Source organism: Mastomys coucha, unplaced genomic scaffold (assembly GCF_008632895.1).
Source record: "Mastomys coucha isolate ucsf_1 unplaced genomic scaffold, UCSF_Mcou_1 pScaffold22, whole genome shotgun sequence".
Classification (NCBI taxonomy): domain Eukaryota; kingdom Metazoa; phylum Chordata; class Mammalia; order Rodentia; family Muridae; genus Mastomys; species Mastomys coucha.
The window spans coordinates 133,625,094-133,644,313 of record NW_022196905.1 but is presented as its reverse complement, the minus strand read 5'-3'; the positions used below and the strand labels follow the sequence as shown (position 1 = coordinate 133,644,313).

The 19,220-nt window shown below is 51.9% G+C and overlaps 2 protein-coding genes across 5 annotated transcripts in view; one reads left to right on the top strand and one right to left on the bottom strand.

Annotated features, from left to right (window-relative positions):
- The window catches only part of Gpr146 (G protein-coupled receptor 146), a 16,739-nt gene extending 11,660 nt beyond the window's left edge, over positions 1-5,079 (bottom strand). Inside the window, exon 1 of one of the 3 annotated variants that reach the window (XM_031338489.1) lies at positions 4,954-5,079. The gene's annotated coding sequence lies outside the window, so the exon portion shown is untranslated. Of the gene's footprint in view, positions 1-3,426; positions 3,542-4,632; positions 4,899-4,953 lie in introns of those variants that run through there. The other 2 variants (XM_031338490.1, XM_031338487.1) reach the window with 2 other exon arrangements.
- The window catches only part of CUNH7orf50 (chromosome unknown C7orf50 homolog), a 101,655-nt gene that overhangs the window by 76,404 nt on the left and 6,031 nt on the right, over positions 1-19,220 (top strand). The window lies entirely within an intron of this gene.

Here is a 19,220-nt window from a genome sequence, read left to right as displayed (position 1 = left end):
GGGGGAGGCTGTTTTCTGCTCATTACTTAAAATTCTTGAGGTTCTGTGCCACTTGGACCCCTCACGGGGCTCCCTGCTGAGCAAATGCACAGCAGCAACCCTGCAAAGCATTTAAAGATGGGACACTGACATCTTTCTTTTTTTGTATGCCTTATTTAAAATGAACCCACGAGGTCTAAATTAGCTCGTTGTAGTGGATTTCTTTAGCAACAATGTGGCCACATGGAGTAAAGAATAGTGGTCCCCTGTGACACTGGGTGGCCAGAAGTAGCCCGGAGGGAATAGCCCCCACCCAGACGATGCTGGTAGACCCAGACAGACCCTCCCGTTCTTACATGGCTGGAGCAGACTCATTCAACACTCCAGATTTTATTTCTTGCCTGTTAAAAAGAAATTCTGATCCTCTGTTGTTTAGGGGCATCTCTATAGCCTGTTGCTTCACAACTTAGGCTGGCGCCATCTGTCTACCAGGTGTGATGGCACAAGGTAGGTATCCTACCTACTAGGGAGACTGGGGCAGGAAGAGTCCAAGTTCAAAGTCAGCCTGGGCAACTTGGAAGAGACCCTGTCTCAAAGTAAACAGAGGGCTGGGAGGTGTGGCTCAGCAGGAGATCATCTGCCTAGAATGCCCTAGTGAGGGGCCGGAGGGTGTCTCAGCAGTAAGCCACTTGCCTACCATGCTCCATGAGGTACTGCATTCCATCTCCAATACCATTAAAAAGAGAGGGAGGAAGGGGAAAAACACTTCTGATTTTCATTACAGGGTCTGGCCTGCCTAGGCCCTTGCTTCCTGTTCATCTGGTGGATCTTTGAGTGCACCTTTGTGAACACCTCAGTGCCCCTCTCTGTCCCCATAAGCCCTCAGCCAGGCACTGAATGACACCATCTCCCATCTTATTTTGTGTAGCCTCTGCAGATGGGGAGGCTCCCATGCTGTGTCCTAGTGCCTGGCTGGAGATATGTAAATGAAAGGACAGCAGAGACTGGACATGGTACCCCTGGTACAGAACTGCAGGTCGACATTCAGATTTATATGCAAACAGTCACAGTGGGCCATGAGCTGCTGATGGATTCGTATAAGGGGACCTGCTTGCTGTGGACCAGGAGACTCAACTTTGGCTGCATGATTTACAACTAAGTGCTTCAAAAATGACTTCTAGATGTTTATTTCCCTGCATTGGCAAACAACACTGAGCCGTAGAGCTCACGGCCCGGAAAGCCAGAGGCTGTGGAAGGCTTTTTGCGCACGCACACGGATTGCGCAGGCTGATTCCTGTAACCACCCCTGTGCCTTGCTGGCCTGTGATCAGAAAGCTGAATGACGTACATGAGTGGTTTGGATTCTCAGAGCCTTTTGCTCTCCACAGTTCACAATGCAGAGGAAGGAGCATGGCCAGGCAGCCTGCTTCAGGTACATTGAGCACAGCACCCTATCTCTCTGTATACAGAGGATCAAGCTTGGGCCAGGCAGCTTGCCTTAGATACATAAAAACAGTGCCCTGTCTCTCTCTGCGGAGGAGCTGCTGCCAGCTGCAGGAAAGCTGGGTGGGGGATAGAGAGGTGGAGACCAAATTACTTCTGCCTTGGAGCAGGCAGGGTGGCTGTATAGGACCCGGGCGTCCTTTTTCCCCCGGAGGAAGATAGAACTTATTCTTTTGCTCACAATTTACTTGTTAACTTGGACTTCTTTCCCTGACAAACACAGTTTGAGGCCTGTAGCCTCAACTACAGACACAACACCAGGAAGGGGGTTGGGGGGGATAAGCAACAACAATAGATAAATAGAGGCATCTTGAGAACAAGGAGCAAAGTCAGAACAGATAAAGTCTCCATTTCGGTCCCTGGGTAGGCGTGCACCCCCACCTGGGCTCCTGATAACCTCAGCTTTTAAAAAAACCTGGGTGTGGCTTCACCTGCAGGGAAGTGCTCTAAGCCACAGATCTTATCATGGCTCTGGTGGTTATTTTTACTCATCTTGTCCCATTTGCTCTGATCACAACAGTCCTCTGCTGGGCTGACTCTGCTCCTAATTCAAATGGGGAAACTCCTGTCTGGGTGGACACTGGGCCGCACAGGTTGTCTACTCCATGTTACTCGGCCCCCTCTGCTTTGTCTTAGGATGAGGGGGCTCTGTCAGCAGTATCTCAAACCAGACAGAAAACTCAACCACGTCTCTCTGCAGACCGAGTCCTCTCTGCTCTTTGAAGCCAGCCTCTGTGGTGCTTGGAGTCCTGAGCCAGGGCCTTTGAGAGCTCAGGGACACATTGACCCAGTGCTGGCCAGCCAGACTTGTAGGTTGACTCTGGCTGCTGGGTCAGGACAGCTTGAGCTGCTGCAGGAGCAAGTAACTAGGCCAGGTTTAAGGAAAACAGAAAAGTCACTTGTGAGCACTTACTCTTAGATCTGTGGTCTCCTACTCCCCCAGAGGCTTGGCTTGATGTATCTCAGTATGTTTGGGTCATTAAAGGAGGGAAGTATGCTAGGACATCGAGGGGTACCAGGGAGCAGCAAGCCTCTCCTCCAGTCTGTGAACCACACGGGCATCCCCTTCCCAACTTGGCACATATCATTTATCCATTGCTCAGCCTACACATCCTGACCTAAATCCCCATGTACCCTCACATTAGGCTTGGGTGGATGTGTCTCAGCTTTCTTCATGAACACATTCAAGAGTCACAGGGACACTGAGTCTACTGTGGCACACTGTACCCTGGGAGACACCAGAGGTTTTAGTTTGGAAATCTGGACCTTGTGGTAGTTCTTCAAAGACCTACATGGCAGGTTAAAAGGTAATGTGGCTGTACCCTTGGTGTAATCATTAATAGTGTCTCCTTGCACTCTCAGAGATAGTGCCTGGTCCCTTATGCATGGAGTGGCCTCGGGACACGGATAGGATTAATTTATAGTTCTTTAAAGCTAGCTTATCCCCAGGTTATCAGTGCCTCTGATGATACATGGGGGTGGACACAGATGTCAGGCTGCTGGGTCAGGACCAGAGCAGGAGTGCTACTCTCGAAAACATAATCACAGACAGGGGCGCGCTAAATTGGCAGGTGCTGTTCTGGACAGCGGGTACTAAGTTAGCCCTAGTTAGCAAGCCTGCGGACCTGAGCTGTATCCCTTCACCTGGGGTTTCTAGTTGCTGTTATTGCCTCCGGTGCCTGGTGAATGTCCAGGGCCGATGGCGCAAGTTCCGCTATCTCTACGCACGGGTTCCAAATGTCCTGACGCTTTTAACCATCAGAAGGGACGAAGATGGTAACCGTAACGTCCTAGAAGAACCCGATCGCCTACACAAGCAGCAGACCCATCGCCCGGGTTCAGGACCGCGCACCCGGCCCCTGGCGCCCACCCAGCGCAGCCTGGCGCGGTCCCCTCCCGCCCGGGACAGAGCACTAGGGGCTCCCCGCCCCAGGCCCCACTCACCGCTCGCTGGGCGGCGGCCCGCGCACCGGCCGCGGGCAAGCAGCTGGGCTTGCAGGAGGCAGCGGAGCTCACGGCGCGCACGCCGCGGGGGCTGTGTACACACGTGACCCCGTCCCGCCCCCGGGGGCGCTCGTGTGGTCCCGCCCCCCGCCCGCCGAGCAACGCCGCCAGGCCCCGCCCTCCCTCCCGACCCACAGCTCCTGTGGCTCCGCCCTTTTCTTGGCACCAGCCCTTAGTTCCCGCAGGCTCCGCCCCTAGTCCATCAGACAGTTCCAGGAGACAGCCATTGCCGCCTTAATGCTGGCGGGCGGTGCACTTGCCCCCGTCAAAGTTTGTAATGTCCATGGCCTGTGGTTCCCAGGTCCTAGAGGTGCCTAAGTGGAGCTGTCTGGAGAAAGCGGCCCTGACCCACTGTCTAGCTGCTGTCCAACGTGAAAGTGGAATGATACCATTTAGAGTATTTGCCTAACATTCACGAAGCCCTGCGTTTCATCCTCAACACCACATAAGCCAGAGTTAGTAGTGCATGCATACATGCAGTCTCTGCACTCTGGAGGTAGAGCAGGGAGGATCAGAAGTTCAAGGCTGTCCCTGGCTACATACTCACCTGAAGGGCATTCTGGGATACATGAGATCTTGTCTTAAAAACCAAATAGTAACAACAAAATACACACACACATACTCACTCGCATGAGAGAGAGGGAGGAGGGAACGTATCTACTGGGCATGATGGTACCCATTTATAATCTCAGCACTCAAGAGGCAGAAACGGAGGACTGCCATAAATCCGAAGCTGTTGTAGCTTACATAGCAAATTCTGGGCCTACTGGGGTTGCAAAGCAAGACTGTCAAAAGTGTGTGTGTATGGGGGGGGGTGTCCTGGAGTTATTGGTCCAATTGCAAGCAAGAGGACCTATGTTTGATCCCTCAGAACCCATTTCAAAAAGATTGAATGTGGTAGCATGTGTTTATGCTGGCAGGCCCTGGGCCCCTTGGCCAGCCTAGTTTACTTTCATGTTTCAGGCCACCAACCACCTCCAACCCCACCCCCCAAAAACCAACCCCGTCATAAAAACAAGGTGGACAGCACCTGAGAAGTGACTGCCAAGGTGGACCTCTAGGCTCCCTAGGCACATAAACAAAACCAAAACTAAACCATAAATAAGTAACCCTCTGGATTCCTGGTGAGAGTCTGGGCTGTCTTACCCATCTCTGAAGTGTCAGGTCTCCTGAGGCCTACCAGAGGGTTCCTGTGAGGCCTCATTCACAACTAAGGAGTGCTGCTGGTTAACCGAGCATCCTCCTAGTGTAGAGGTGTAGAAGCCCCACTGGCTGCCTGCTCTGTACCATGGGAAGCACAGTACAGATGTTCAAAGTGAGGGTAACGCTGGAGGAGAGTCCAGGCAAGGAAACCATTGCAGAGGGCCCCAGCCGCGGAGTTGGCTGCAGGAGGTCCTCCCACTGAGCAGGCTAGTCCCCAAGCTAGACATCTTGGGCAGGGTAGGGGTGTGTGAAGCGCTGTCTGACCTCGTGCTCCGGGGTTGATAGTTGAAAAATCCCACCGAGTTGACCTCCCTTGTGCTGCAGGGAGGGCTCCTAAGAGTCAGGCATGGCCCCTGCTCAGGCCTCCTTCGTGCCATGTATGCCTTGGTCACGAGTCTCATCTCACGCAGCAGCCCAGTGCCCTGCTGAGGCCAAGCACCATGGAAACGCCGGAACTTCCCTTCCCAGGCCACATTCTTGGGACTTGGCAGGTCTTCCTGGCTGTTCAGAAGTGGCAGTCGATAAGATCAGCTGCATTCCACAGCAAGGGCATTTTAGACTGCTGGCAGGAGAGTGCCTGTCTCCCAAGCCGCTGCATTTGGACTCTCAGGGGCTTGGGTGGTGCTGGGGTTATATCTGTCCTGGCCAGTTCCCCCTTTTCTCCACTTTCTCTTGTGCATTTGTGTATTGTTGGGTAGATTCGAATCTAGGGAACATTGACCAGGGGCAGGGAATATGTTTAAGTTATTAGTTTTTGATGGGGCTGGGGGTTGTAGTTAAGTTGGTAGAACGCTTACCTAACATGCATAAAGCCTAGGACCCATCCCCAGCACCACATAAACAAGGTATGGTGGTGGATGCCTATAATCCGAGCACAGAGGAGGTAGGAGAAATCACAAACTCAAGGCTAGCCTTGCCTAGACAGCAATTTTAAAGCAAGCCTGTTCTCCATGAGGGTTGTAGAGTTATATGAATATAACTAACCTAATGCCATTGAGGACCTAGCATATTACAAATTTTATTTTATTTTTTTGTTTTTCGAGACAGGGTTTCTCTGTATAGCCTTGGCTGTCCTGGAACTCACTCTGTAGACCAGGCTGGCCTCGAACTCAGAAATCCACCTGCTTCTGCCTCCCAAATGCTGGGATTAAAGGCATGTGCCACCACTGCCCGGCTATTTTATTTTGTTTTATTTAATACAGGATCTTACTATATAGCCCAGACTAGCCTTGAATTTGTGATCCTCCTGCCTGAGTCTCCCAAGTGTTGGGATGACAGGAAAGAGCCATCACACTAATCATCCAAATAAGGAAAGGGGAGGCATTGAGCTGGGGGTGGGGCAGATGGTCTGAGTTCACTTGAAGCTGTATGGTTCCTGCGAGGTGAGCCACGGGTCATCTCTGTCAGCACAGGTGCCCCCATGCCTTTTCTGATACCCTTCCCATCCCTTCTCATCAGAGTCCACTATCCTGGCTGCGCGCCAGGGCCTTTCCTGTCCTTAGTGGAAACAGATCTTCCCACTAGTAACATCATCTCCAGCTGCAGCTAGGCCTTCGGGCCTCAATATGATCCCGATGTCATTTTCAGTTGCTCTTGGCAGAGGAGAGCCTGGCATGCAGTGACACAGTTCACACTCAGAAGATCTGGTCACGGTTTTCTGTTGGTGACAAGCTGGAGTATCCCTGACTATTAACTAACAGAGCATCTGCCCTGACCAAAGTCCCCTCTCAGAGCCCAAGCCACAGGCATGTGAGCAGCTGCCCTCAGGGAGGCCCCAGAAACAACAGGAATTGCCTGCATGTGTGGTGGGAGCAACCAGCCATGTGGGCCTGCCAGAATACACCAAGCCCCTAGCCCTTCCTATGGCCCTGGGAGCCCTGCTCCCCATAGCCTCGCCTTCACCCTCTCTAGCCTGAGACTTCAGGAGCTCTGTACCAGGACAAGCCTGCCGTAGCCCTGCTGGTACTCTGGGACCTGGAAATTCTGGCCCTATGCAGATCACTGCAGGCACGAACAGTGGCAGCTGGAGAGAAGGGAGGCAGAAGGAGGTGGTTTTCTGACTGGCAGGTGCTAAAAATACAGACGCCTGTGTCCGACTTTGCCTCTAGCCTGCCCTCTCTTAGTCTGTGTGCCAGGGCCACTCTCACTGCTGACTAGGTAGGAGGCAAAGAGAAGTGACACCACCACAGCACAGACAGTGTGCCCTCACCTGGCGGACATGATACCTCCAGGTCCCAATTGGCATCATGTGCCTCTCTCCGACAAACATCCACAAAGGGTCACCTTTGCTGCCTGGGCCCCCGTCACAGCCATTCGACTGCACTGAGTGACAGGGAACATTCTAGCTGAGAGTTAGCAGAGCAGAGCAAGGACTGTAGTCAGTGAAATACACACAGGGCTGCAGGCTAACCCTCCTTCAGCACTGTGTCCTGGAAGAAAGGTGGAGCTTTCAGAGGCCACCAGGTGCCCATGAAACCTTCACTCCAAGAAACCCCACTCCTGCGCATAGTGTCAGCAGCTGAAGTTGGGCTTCATGCGTAACAGGGATGGTCTGGTTGGTTTTCTGGGTTGACCCCAGTGAAACAGGCACTCGCTTCTTGCTGGACAGGTGAGGTCTTAATGCTGCAAAAATCTTAACACTAACAGCACAAATGATAAGTTCCTTAAATCTAGTAAGATGTTCATTTCCCTGTATTAACAAATATTCTGTGTCTGGTGAGATGGCTCAGCGGTTAAGAGCACTGACTGCTCTTCCAGGGGTCATGAGTTCAAATCCCAGCAACCATATGGTGGCACACGACCATTTGTAAGGAAAAAAACAAATAAAGAACCTATGGGCAGGAGAAAATGGGTGGGGGGCTGGCGGTGGGGGGAGTGGAGGGGTGGAGCAAGTGGCGGCCTGAGCAAGAGGGAGAAAGGGGAGATATTCTAAGGGATGGGCATTGAGACCTCATTCCTCCCATTACTGGCAGCTGTTGGGCTCTCCCTTGCTTGCCAGGCTGTCGAGCAAAGGAACTGTCAGTCAGATGAGCCCAGGGAATGATCCTTAAGGCTCTAGGCTCCTGAAGGCTGGACTGTGGCACATACCTTGTACCAAACTTTTTGCTACCACAAGCCTGTGTACTCAGGATGTAACCATTTGCACTTTAGCCAGAGGGAGGACACTTCCCCTAGGCCTAGCAGAGGGACTTCAGAACCTAACTGGAAAGAGATGAGCCTGTGATTAGTGAAAATAGAAGCCTTCATTTGCACGCTAGGTTTTCTGTGATTGGGGCCAATACCCTTTTCTGTATAACCAGGTTAGTCACTCAGCCTGAAGACAGCTGCTCCCCTAGTGCTGTGGTATTGGGCCCAATAAAAGGCTGGCAAGCTGAGTGGTGGTGGCACATACCTTTAATCCCAGCACTTAGGAGGCAGAGACAAGCATATTTCTGTTTAAGGACAGCCAGGGCCACACAGAGAAACCTAACAAGGTCTCGCACCACCTTAACCCTTCCCACCTCCACCCCCTGGCATACAAAAGTGCTGGCAAGGGACTGGGGATGTGGCTCAGTGGATAAAGTGTTTGTTATACAAATGTGAGGACCAAAGTTCAGATCCCCATTGGTCACTAAGTATCTGGCCTAGTGGGCACAGCCTGTAATTCCAATGTTAAGAAGGTGGAGATTGGGCTGGAGAGATGGCTCAGTGGTTAAGAGCACTGACTGCTCTTCCAGAGGTCCTGAGTTCAATTCCCAGCAACGACATGGTAGCTCACAACCACCTATAATGAGATCTGATGCCCTCTGCTGGTGTGTCTGTAGACAGCTACAGTGTACTCACATACATGAAATAAATAAATAAATCTTAAGAAGAAGGAGGAGGAGGAGGAGGAAGAGGTGGAAGAGGTAGAGATGGGATCCCTAGAGCAAGCTGGCTGGTCATTTTGCTGGAAGTCATTTTGGTGAGTTCTAGCCCCAAGTGAGAGATCCTGAGTCAAACAATCCAGCCGTCAGCCTCAGGCCTACACACCAACACACACACACACCAAAGTGTGTACATGCAGTCACATGTGAGTCAATGTCATGTGTCTTTTTCAGTTTCTCCTCACTTTGGTTTTTTTTGTTTTTTTCGAGACAGGGTTTCTCTGTGTAGCCCTGGCTGTCCTGAAACTCACTCTGTAGACCAGGCTGGCCTTGAACTCAGAAATCCGCCTGCCCCTGCCTCCCAAGTGCTGGGATTAAAGGCGTGCGCTACCACTGCCCGGCCTCACTTTGTATTTTAATATAAAGTCTCTCCCTGTCCTCATTAGAGTGACTGTTGCTGTGATAAAACACCGTGGCCAAAGCAACAGTGTTTATTTGGTTTATACTTCCACAGGGCTTTAATACATCATCAAAGGGAGTCAAACAGGACAGGAGCTGGTGCAGAGGCCATGGAGAGAGGCTGCTTATTGGCTTGCTCCCATGGTTTGATCAGCCTGCTCTCCTATAGAACCCAGGAGCACCAGGATGGCACCAACCCCAGTGGGCTGAGCCCTCCCACATCAGTAACTAAGAAAATGCCCTACAGGGCTTGCCTACAGCCCAATCAATCTTATGGAGATGTTTTCTCAGTTGAGGCTCTCTCCTCCGATGACTCTAGCTTGTGCCAGGTTGGCCTAAAACCAACCAGTAGACTCCCTGATCCTGGCACTCACCAGTTAGACTGGGCTGGGGCCAGAGAGTCCTAGGGACCTTCTTGTCCCCACCCCTATTATCAGGATTAACAAGAGTGAACCATGCCAGGCTCTTTACTCAGATGCCTGGTGTGATGGGGAGTGTTAATTGTCAGCTTGACAGCATCTGGAATCTCCTGGGAGACAGGCCTCTGGACATTCCTGTTCTGGATTATCTTGAGTTATGTTAATTATTGTGAAAAGACCCATCTTCATTCTGGGCAGGAACATCCCATGACTGGGAACGTGACTGTGTAAATAGAGAAGGGGAGCTGAACTTTCATCTCTCCCTGTTTCCGGACGCCATGTTATCAGCTGCTTCAACTTCCTGTTGCGTTGACTTCCCGAATATTGTGGACTTGGCCTTAAGATGTGAGCCAGAGGAAGCCCTTTCTCTCTTAAGTTGCCTTTGTCAGAGTATTTTATCACAACAGGAAGAGAAATTAAGACTCTGAGGATCCAAACCTGGGTCCTCCTGTTTACAAGGCAAGCATCATTCTTAAGCCATCCCCAGCACCTCCCCACCCCCACAGTCTTTGTCTCTTACAGAAGCTCCAGAGGGGTTTGTACAAAGGGTCAAGTCAGCTTGATGGATCACTCAGTTGTGTCCTGTGTGTTCAACTTCACTGTGCTCAACTTGGCACGGAGGCAAGAGGATTGCTAGAAGTTTGAGACTATCCTGAGCTAAAGAGTGAGACCAGGGTCAGCAAAGAAGACTTAGCCGTTAAAGGCCCTTGGCACCAGGCCTGAATTCAATCCCAAGAGCCCATATGATAAAAGGAGAGAACCAATTCCCTTAAATTACCCTCTGCCTTCTGAGATTCATGGCACTCACTCTTTTGTGGTGGCATGCGCTCACCACCCCACCCACCCCCACTAAATAAATGTTAATTATAGAAAGAGTAAGATCATGGGTCAGTAAGATGTCTCACTGAGTAAATGTGCTTGCCATGCAAACTTGATGACCTGAGTTCCATCCCTGGAACCAACAGGGAAATAAAAAAGCAAATGGAAGCCAGGCGCAGTGGCACACACTGTAGGAAGCAGAGGTAGAGACAGGTGAACCTGTGAGTTCAAGGCCAGCCTGGTTTGAACTCCAGGACAGACAGGGATACACAGAGTGATCCTGTCTCAAAAAAGGGGGTGGGGAGAGGCAGAGAGATGACTCAGTCATTAAGAGCATTGGCTGCTCTTCCAGAGGACCGAAGTTCAATTCCCAGCACCCATATGTGGCTCGCAACCACCTGTAACTGCAGTCCCAAAAGATCCAATGCCCTCTTCTGACTTATACATGCAGGCAAAAATCCACACTTGTGACCTTAGTACATCTAAAAAGGATTTTAAAATAAAAGAGAAAAGCAAGCCAGATGTGGTGACAAGCAGCTATAGCCCTGGCACGCCTTACTTTTTATTTATTTGTATATAAGTATGAGTATGAACCTGCTTGTCTGTGCATACACCGTGTTCCAGCATTGCAGAATCCCTGGCAGTCCCTGTGAGCTGCATGGTGTGGCTGCTGCAAATCAAACCCAGGGTTTTGGAGAAAGAAGACATGCTCTGAATCACTGAGCCATCTCTCCAGCACATAAGCAATTATGTAAAAAAAAAAAAAAAAATGAGACCCTTCGAACAGTGCTCATCCCCCACCCTGCTGCACCATGAGGAGTCGGATCTCCTGCAGCTTTCTGTGTTGAGAAGTGTTATGAAATACAATTTGGCAGCAGCAGGGATGGATGAGTGGGAACCTGGAAGGCCCGTGCCAAGGTGTCCCCCTGAGAAATCACACCGTGTGACAGACCTGGTATAAAGGAGGTTTATTTGGAAAAAGGAAGGAGGGGGACCTGAAGAAGGGGTGGGGCAGGCAGACCTGAGCGAAGCTATGAGGGCAAGAGTGTGTGCGTGTGTTTGGGGGAGGGGGGTCTGGAGAAGGGGTAGAGGGCAGAGCAAGTACAGAGGCCTTTCTGGAAGGCCTGATTGCTGGATGGATCCCAGTGGCCTTCCCAGTTTGCTTTCTTATAAGCAAGCAGAAAGAGAGGAAGAGAAGAAACACGTGGGAATAGAGAGGCAGGGGTAAAGAGGGAGAGAGAGAAAAGGTATCGAGCAGCCTTCTATACGTTGCCAGGCCACCTACACCACAGTGAGGGTAGTAAAGGCGGCAGGAGATAACTATTGCTAGGTCTCTGGGAGGAGTCTAGCAGAATTGTCCGTAAGCCAGCAAGGTGTCTTGTCTTTTGCCACACCTTTAGTCAGTATGGTGGCGCATGCCTTTAATCCCAGCACTCAGGAGTCAGAGGCAGGCAGATCTCTGAGTTCAAGGACAGCCAGAACTACATAGTGGAACCCTGTCTTAAGAAAAGAAAGCCATATAGAAGGTACTGGGTTGGGGGAGGGCTTCCCACCCCTTAATTCTTTCGTTCACCAAGGTTGTCCCAATCAGTCTATGGCTCTGGTGGGGTCAAGTCCCCTGAGCTGCCCAAAAAACACGGTGTCCAAAAGCAGCTTGGGGAGGAAGGGTTTATTTCTTCTAAACCCTTTCAGGTCATACATGATCACAGAAGAGAAGTCAGGGCAAAAACTCAAGGAAGGAGCTGAAGCAGAGACTGGAAGGGCTGATTGCTGGATGGATCCCAGTGGCCTTCCCAGTTCGCTTTCTTATAAGCAAGCAGGACCACCTGCCCAGGGGTAGCACTGCCCACAGTGGGTTGGGCCCTCACACATCAATCACTAACAAAAATAACAGAAAGACACACCCACAGACTTGCTTACCGGCCAATCTGCTGGAAGCGTTTTCTCAATTGCTGTTCCTCATCCTCAATGACCCTTGCTCCTGTCTAGCTGAACAAAAACAAAACAAAACTAGCCAAAGCACAGAGGATGTTCTGGCGGCACCTCTTTTTGCTTTTGCTATTTTCCACGTTGTCATTTGAAATAGATAAGGGTTTCCTGGCTGGATCCTCGTAATGACTGCAGCATCCCCACTAGAGCATGGTGCTGTCTGTGGACCGCCCTGATGCCACAGGTTCCTCCCACATCTCTCCAAATATGCCAGCCCTGCTTCCTGGCAGCCCTTACAGTAGGAGGACATCTCAGTGCTTTGTGAATGGAGCACAGCCTCATGGCCTTGGGGGCAGACTCTCATCTCATGCCCGATGTCCTCCGCCTTGGTGCATGCATCTCCATATTTCTTTCATTGCCAAGTTCAAGAGTCTTTGGTGTAGAAGTGCAGCTTGTTCTTAAGTACTAGCTGTAGGTCATCTCCTACTGTAGTTCTTGTGTCAGCACCTGGCAAGGTGTCTTATTCCAGTAATGACAGCACCTGGAGAATGAGGCAGAAGTTTCGCTGGGTTTTTCCCTCCCATTCCTGCATTCATTCTGTGTGTGTGTGTGTGTGTGTGTGTCTAATCGCGCATCAGACCCCTCCGGAACTGGAAATGCAGAAGTTTGTGGGTTTTGGAAATGCAGATGTTTGTGGGTTCTGGGAAACCAACCGGCCTTCTGTAAGATCAGTACGTGCTCCCAATCGCTGAGGGCCTTGCCTAATTCTGTGTCGGGATCTATGGAACACAGGTCCGCAGCAAGCTGGAGGGTGGCTGGCTTGGCAACAGCATACACCCCAGCCACAGCCTTAGTTATCCATGGATGGGGACACCCACGCCCCCGACCTACGTGCAGCCCCTTGGTGCGGGCACGTGCCCCGGCAGAGGCCACGCCCACACGCCGAGGGCGCAGGCGCGTCTGCGTCACTGTCCAGCAGGCTGGATCTGGTTCCGCCCCAGGGACTCGCTGCTGTGAAGCGTCCGGGACTCGGTAGTTCGCGCCAACGACCCTCGGCTGCCTACGAGCGAGGTCAGTGCGCGGCCGGGTGCGAGCAGCGCCAGGTGGTCCCGAGACTTCGGTAGCGACTTCACCCTGTAGCCACTCGAGGTCGTCCAGGTGTCCCATCGCACCGCTCCCTGCCAGCCCAGGTCCCTGCCCATCGTCTTAGACCACTGGCTTGGAGATCGCTTGCGGGATTAACCGGCCCACCGTGTGAATCCTCGGGGGTGTCCGCAGTGTGTGCAGAGTCCTGACCCAGAAAATCGCGACTTAAGTAAAAACTGCGAGTGAACAGTGGGAGGGGCATAACGACAAACTTTATGGCACTTAATGAACTCCCTGTGTAATGTTGATTTCACTCTTACCTGCGCCTCTAACCTGGGTTGTTTTTTTTTCCCCCACCTCCCAAGAGGCAGACTTTCTTGGGGGCCTTCTCAATTGCTCCCAGGTGAGCCTTTCTGCAGGAACTCCTAAAGTCTATGGGGAAGGTGGTAAAGTTAGGGCCCCGAGGTGAGAACTTTGCAGTATGTGCTCACAGGCTGGCACTTGCAACATCACTGACTGGGAGCAGAAGAAATGGGATCACGGGCCGCTCAGCTAATGTGGGAGCCTGCTGGTTGCTAGTCTTGACTGTGCATAATTGTTTTTTTCCTGTGAGACACCATTTTCTGCCCAGTTGCAACTGTTTGCACCCGGACCTTGGATGACTCTGCACTTTGCTTAGTGGGTTTTTCGGGCTTTAGAAGTCAGGTTTGCATTATAATAGCAAGATCAGCACAAACAAATTAGTAGTTACCCTACAAGATCTCGTGAGTGCCTTTCGTTCCTCTGTGTTTGCTCTGGTCATCTCTGCCCTCATTGGCTCGGAGCTGTCTTCACATTTCTGCGGTTAAAAAAAAAAAAGTGCCGTTTTGGATTCCTAGGGAGTCACTTTCCACAGGTGAGCAAAGCCATCTGGCCTCGAAGGGTGGCTGCTGGGCCCATTGTAGCAGGAGAAATGGCCTTTCCTTGGCCACAGCAAGAGCGCTTCCATGAGCTTAATGCCACTTGGGGGCCCACCAGGCAGTTCTGGATGTGTGGGCACAACTGCTCTACCAGAGGAAGCCAAAATCAAAGGACTTGTCTGCTGGCGGGCTCGGATAGAATTGGGAGTGGGGCATGTGGAACCCAGGAGCTTCAGGCTGGAACAAGCATCTCTGGGTGGTGGACATGGGTGGAAGCTCTAGAGAAGTGGATGTAGGTCCTTGGCCCTGGCTAGGAAGAAAGCCTCCAGCCAGGGTGAAGGAGGCAGGCTGCAGCTGAAATGAGACTTAGCTCAGGGACACAGTGCGGCCCCTACACAGTGCAGAGGTTCTTGTGCCGCCTGGCTTTTCCTGGCCTGGGAAGGCTCAGTTATAGATAAGAGCCCCTCTCCTTCACTTCAAGATCTTCTACTGCAGGTGTCTGATCAGAGACCTCCCCGTCTCCCCGGCTGCAGAGCCCTCTGCCCTGCCTATTGCCTGCTTTCTGCCACTTCTGAGTAGACCCGGGTGGGAGTTTGTCCTGTGCCTCCATCCCTATCCCCATCCCCATCCCCGTGATTCAGGTGGCAGGCACTGATTCTCTGCTCTTGGCCCAGGAGCTTCAATGATGGACGAATTGAGCTTCACACTCAAACTTGAGCCAGAGCTACTGGGGCCGGTTCCTGTGTCCTGCAGGCAAAGGATCTGGAACCAGTCCTTATCCCAGTCAAGGAACTCTCCACTCCTGCCCACCTATTCAAGTTCCTGGGGTCTGTCTGCTCCCGTGGTGGGACTGGGCACACAATAATGGGAGACACGTGAGTGGCAGCCTGTGAGGTAGCAGTGGCAGAAGTTAGACCTAGAAAACTGATGGGACCTTTATAACCTTGTTTGTGGGGCCAGTCAGCCTAAGTCAGGTGGGTTGAGGCCAGAGAGCCAAGAAAACCCTATCTACAGTCGGAGACTCAAAGCCTAGAGGCCTTGTGGTGTGTACTGGAGTGTGGGAGAAAGGTAGGGGTCCAGACTGTCTTACCTGCAGCCTGAGGTCAAGGTTAGGTTTTAGCCTGTGTTTAACCCCCAAGTGACACAGGGTGTTTCTGCCATGACTGTGGCCTGGACAGAACCTGGGCCTGGTAGCAGTGACAGCTTCACCTCTGGGGATTCCTGTGTCCCGTGGCAGCTGGTGATGGCCCAGTCTTTATTTCTCATGGAGAGCCTCAGATCTGCTTGCCACTCAGTTCATTGAGGAAGCAGGGTGTTTCGTCTGTCATCTATGTCTTTTTTTTTTTAGCATGAATTTAAGTGGCATTTTGTGCACACCTGCACATACTGCTTTGTGCATGTGAAAACTCATTTCTAGAAGGGGCTTCCTAGGTGGGTGTGACCCTTGCCTTGGCACCAAGGTGTCGAGAGCACAGCTGTGCAGAGCTGGATGGGGTGGCCGCCGTCCCTGTCCTCCAGGAGCTCACGTATGTCTGCCTGTGAGCGCCTCGGCGACAGAGCCGGTGTCCACCCCTGCACTGCCCACAGACCCTTGCCTGCAGACCGCCGGGTGCTCACAGTCACTGGCTGTTCATGCAGTACCTTCCCGAACTTGATTGTACAGATCTGCAGGTCGTTCCATGGTTCAGAATGGAAGGGACTTTGGTTCCTCTGTGCGGTGAAGCAAGGCACTGACCCTACTGGGGTCCTGATCTTAATCTAAGCAGACGCTGAGGGGGAGGGGAGGGGAGGGAGGGAGGGAGGGAGGGAGCCTTCCAGGTATCTTTCTCTATGTGTGTCCTTTGTAGCACCAGTTGATTCTACTGCGTGTGACCTGTGGCCTGGCAGTTGGTGTCCCTGGGTCACTTCCTATATCCACCGTGTTTCAATAATTACCTCCGAATAAAAAGCTTCATTTAAAACACACTCCCTCCCTCCCCATTCTTTATTATTTTGTTGTGCTTTTGTTTTGCTTTCTGGAAAGTTTGCTACTGAGTATGTGCATAGCTGGGTAGTAGTCTGCTGAGGTCTGTGGGCCGAATGGGCTCTCAAGGTCCAACACCTCTGTGGGACCCTGGACTTAGGCTGAATCCAGGTGAATGGAGGAGGGGTGTTTCTGGGCTGGGGAGTGGGAACAGGCTTCCGGTCTTCAGACCAGAGTCCACTGGCCTTGGCATCCAGCTCCTTCAGCCTCTGCAGGCCTTGTGGTCTTCCCCTCAAACATCGCTGTCACTTGTAGGCCATTCCCAGTGTCTAGTGAAGGGGTATAGCGGTTAGGAACCAAAGACCACACTCCAGCCTTGGAGGCACCACCTGGGTACATGTTAGGCCAGGCACTGGGCTCTGTCGGCCATCTGCTATGCCCTTGAGACTTTGTCCTGTGTGAATCGGGTCAAATGACTGGACTTCCCTGCCACTCAGCTGCGCCCCAAGTGCAGCTGCTCTGGTCACATAATGGGGTGGGGACAACAGGATCCTTCCACCCTCACCTGTGTTTGTCTTTACACCTGACTCAGTCCTTCCAAGACAGAGGGCCCTATAGAGCCGTGTTTCTGGCACTGCCTATCAAGCCCTCTACTACCAAGCCCTACAACTAAGCTTGGAGGATTTTGTTTATTTTTGAGACAGACTTGCTAAGCTCAAGCTAGCCTTGGACTCTGATCCTCAGGACATATTCACCAACCACCTCCATAATTCCAAGAATGTTTGATCAAAATGTCCAGCACACTGGTTGTTCAGAAACTCTGGGCACTGATTGCTTTCCTAGGACAGCACAAATCCCTATTAGGAGTATATACCCCAGTCACACGGGCCCCAGCACAGGGCCCCAGTCACACGGGCCCCAGTCACACGGGCCCCAGTCACACGGGCCCCAGCACAGGTGAGACCCCGGCCGGGCCAGCAGCTCATTCCTCTAGCTGTGTGGAGAGGGAGAGCGTCTCTTGGCCCTGTGAATGTCATTCAAGAAGGAGAATGGGTCCTTGCTCTGCCTCCCACACATAAGGCCTCTTTTGACCCCCATGGAACCCAAAGGAAGGGCTTGAGGCACTGGTGGGGTGGTTTCCTGCACCATCCACCTTTATGTGCCTCCTCAGGGCCTGAGGCTTCAAAAACAGTAAGATTCACCCAGAGCTTCCTGATTAAACCTGGGAACAAACAAGAGAAGCAGGCCCACGCAGCTGCCCTGGTTCAAGACTGATCCTGGATTTGCACACCACCTGGTGAGGGCAGTGGAGAAAGTGCTGGAGTCTTTCAGCTGGCAGAAAACACCAGGTCACCTGGATGCCCCTGCTCACAGATGGTAGAGTTAAGCCTCCTCACCTGGCAACAGGCACAAACAGGCCAGGCTCCTGTTACCAGTGTGGCTCAGAATGACTGGCCAGGACTCTTCTGAACACCTTTGGGCAGAGTACATATATACATATGTACTCCCAGACCTCAGAGGCTGAGGCAAGATTGTCCTCAACTCCAAGAGCTCTGAGCCCTTGAGTGTTGGGGACGCTGAGGAACTGCTGTCAGACTAGGGCTGTGCCCTGTCATGGACACTTTTGTTCTCTGCTTTCCAGGTCCTCCAGGGTATAGTGGAGACCAGGAGAGTGACAACAGCCACTTCCTGAAAAGACACACCTGGTCACCTAGCGTGAGACCAGGCAAGTCTGGAATTTAGCTACCAAGACTGTTGGGGGATGGTCCGATTGTCTTCTTAGTCTCCAGACTCACCCAGCAAGCCATGACTGGCGTGGGACTGGCGTGGGACTGGCATGGGACAGAGGCTGCCTGCTCCACCAGTGAGCACTGGGTCAGTGTAAACCATGACTGTCACTGGACATGCAGGTGGAGGAACCCTCAGTGTGTGCCACTTGGGAGACTGTTCATTCTGCTGTGGCCCTAAAGTGTCAGCCTACCGAGGACAACTGGTTTCCTCCCTGCCTCTTGGCTTTGGTAGGGACAGCCAAGAGCTCAGCCCATCATCCATACAAGGCTCCTCCATGGGTACAGCATCCATTCAGGCCACCCCAGTGTCCCCACTGTACCATGGGATGGACAGCACTACCAGGCTCTCCAAATCAGGAGCCAGTCTTCATCAATTCAACTCTCTGGGCATTTTCTTTTTGAGATTTTCAGCCTGAACAACATACACAGGGCTCTTTCCAGTGAAATTAGTGCCATTTCTCAAGGGAAATGGAACTCAGAAGATACAGGACAGAAAAGCATCTCAAAAGGAAATGTTCAGCTGAGACACTACATTACAGATGATTGAGAGCCACCATGTGGGTGCTGAGAACCAAACCCAGGTCCTCTGTAAGAGCAACAATGCTCTAAACCACCCAGTCATTTCCATCCAGTGTGTGTGTGTGCAACACTGTATGGTGAGTTTAAGGCAATCCTGAGCTACATGAGCCCCCCTCTTTTAAAAAAGAGGGGGAAAGGGGCTGAATATGATAGCTCTAATCCCGGGACTCAGAGGCTACAGAGACAGGAGAATTGCCAGCCTGGGCAACATACCAAGTTCCTCTTTGAAAAACCAGAGGGCTGGAGAGATGGCTTCTTAGTTTAAAGCATTTGTCCCTCTTCCAGAGGATCCAGTTTCAACACCCAGTACCCACATGATCACAACCATCCAGTCCTCCAGAAACTCCAGTTCCAGGGGATCTGATACCCACTTCTGACATCAGAGGGCACCAGGCACACATGTGTGTGTACATATATGCCAGCAAAACAACTATGTATGTAAATACATCTTTTAAAACAACAACAACAAAAGAAACAGGAGGTGAAGAGATGGCTGTCAGTCCAGTGTTTGCCCGACAAGCAGGAGGCCCTGAGTCAGATCCCATTAGAGCATACAGAAAGCTGACTGTGGCAGTATGTGTTTGTAATCCCACTGCCAATACAGCGGTACTAGGCTAGGCAAGTGCTCCACCTTGCCTAGTGTATGCAGTGCTGGAGCTAGAACCCAGTGTCTGCATGCTAGGCAAACAGGGTACCAGCTGAGCCCCAGCCCCAGCCCCGCCCCCAGCCCCAGCCCCACCCCC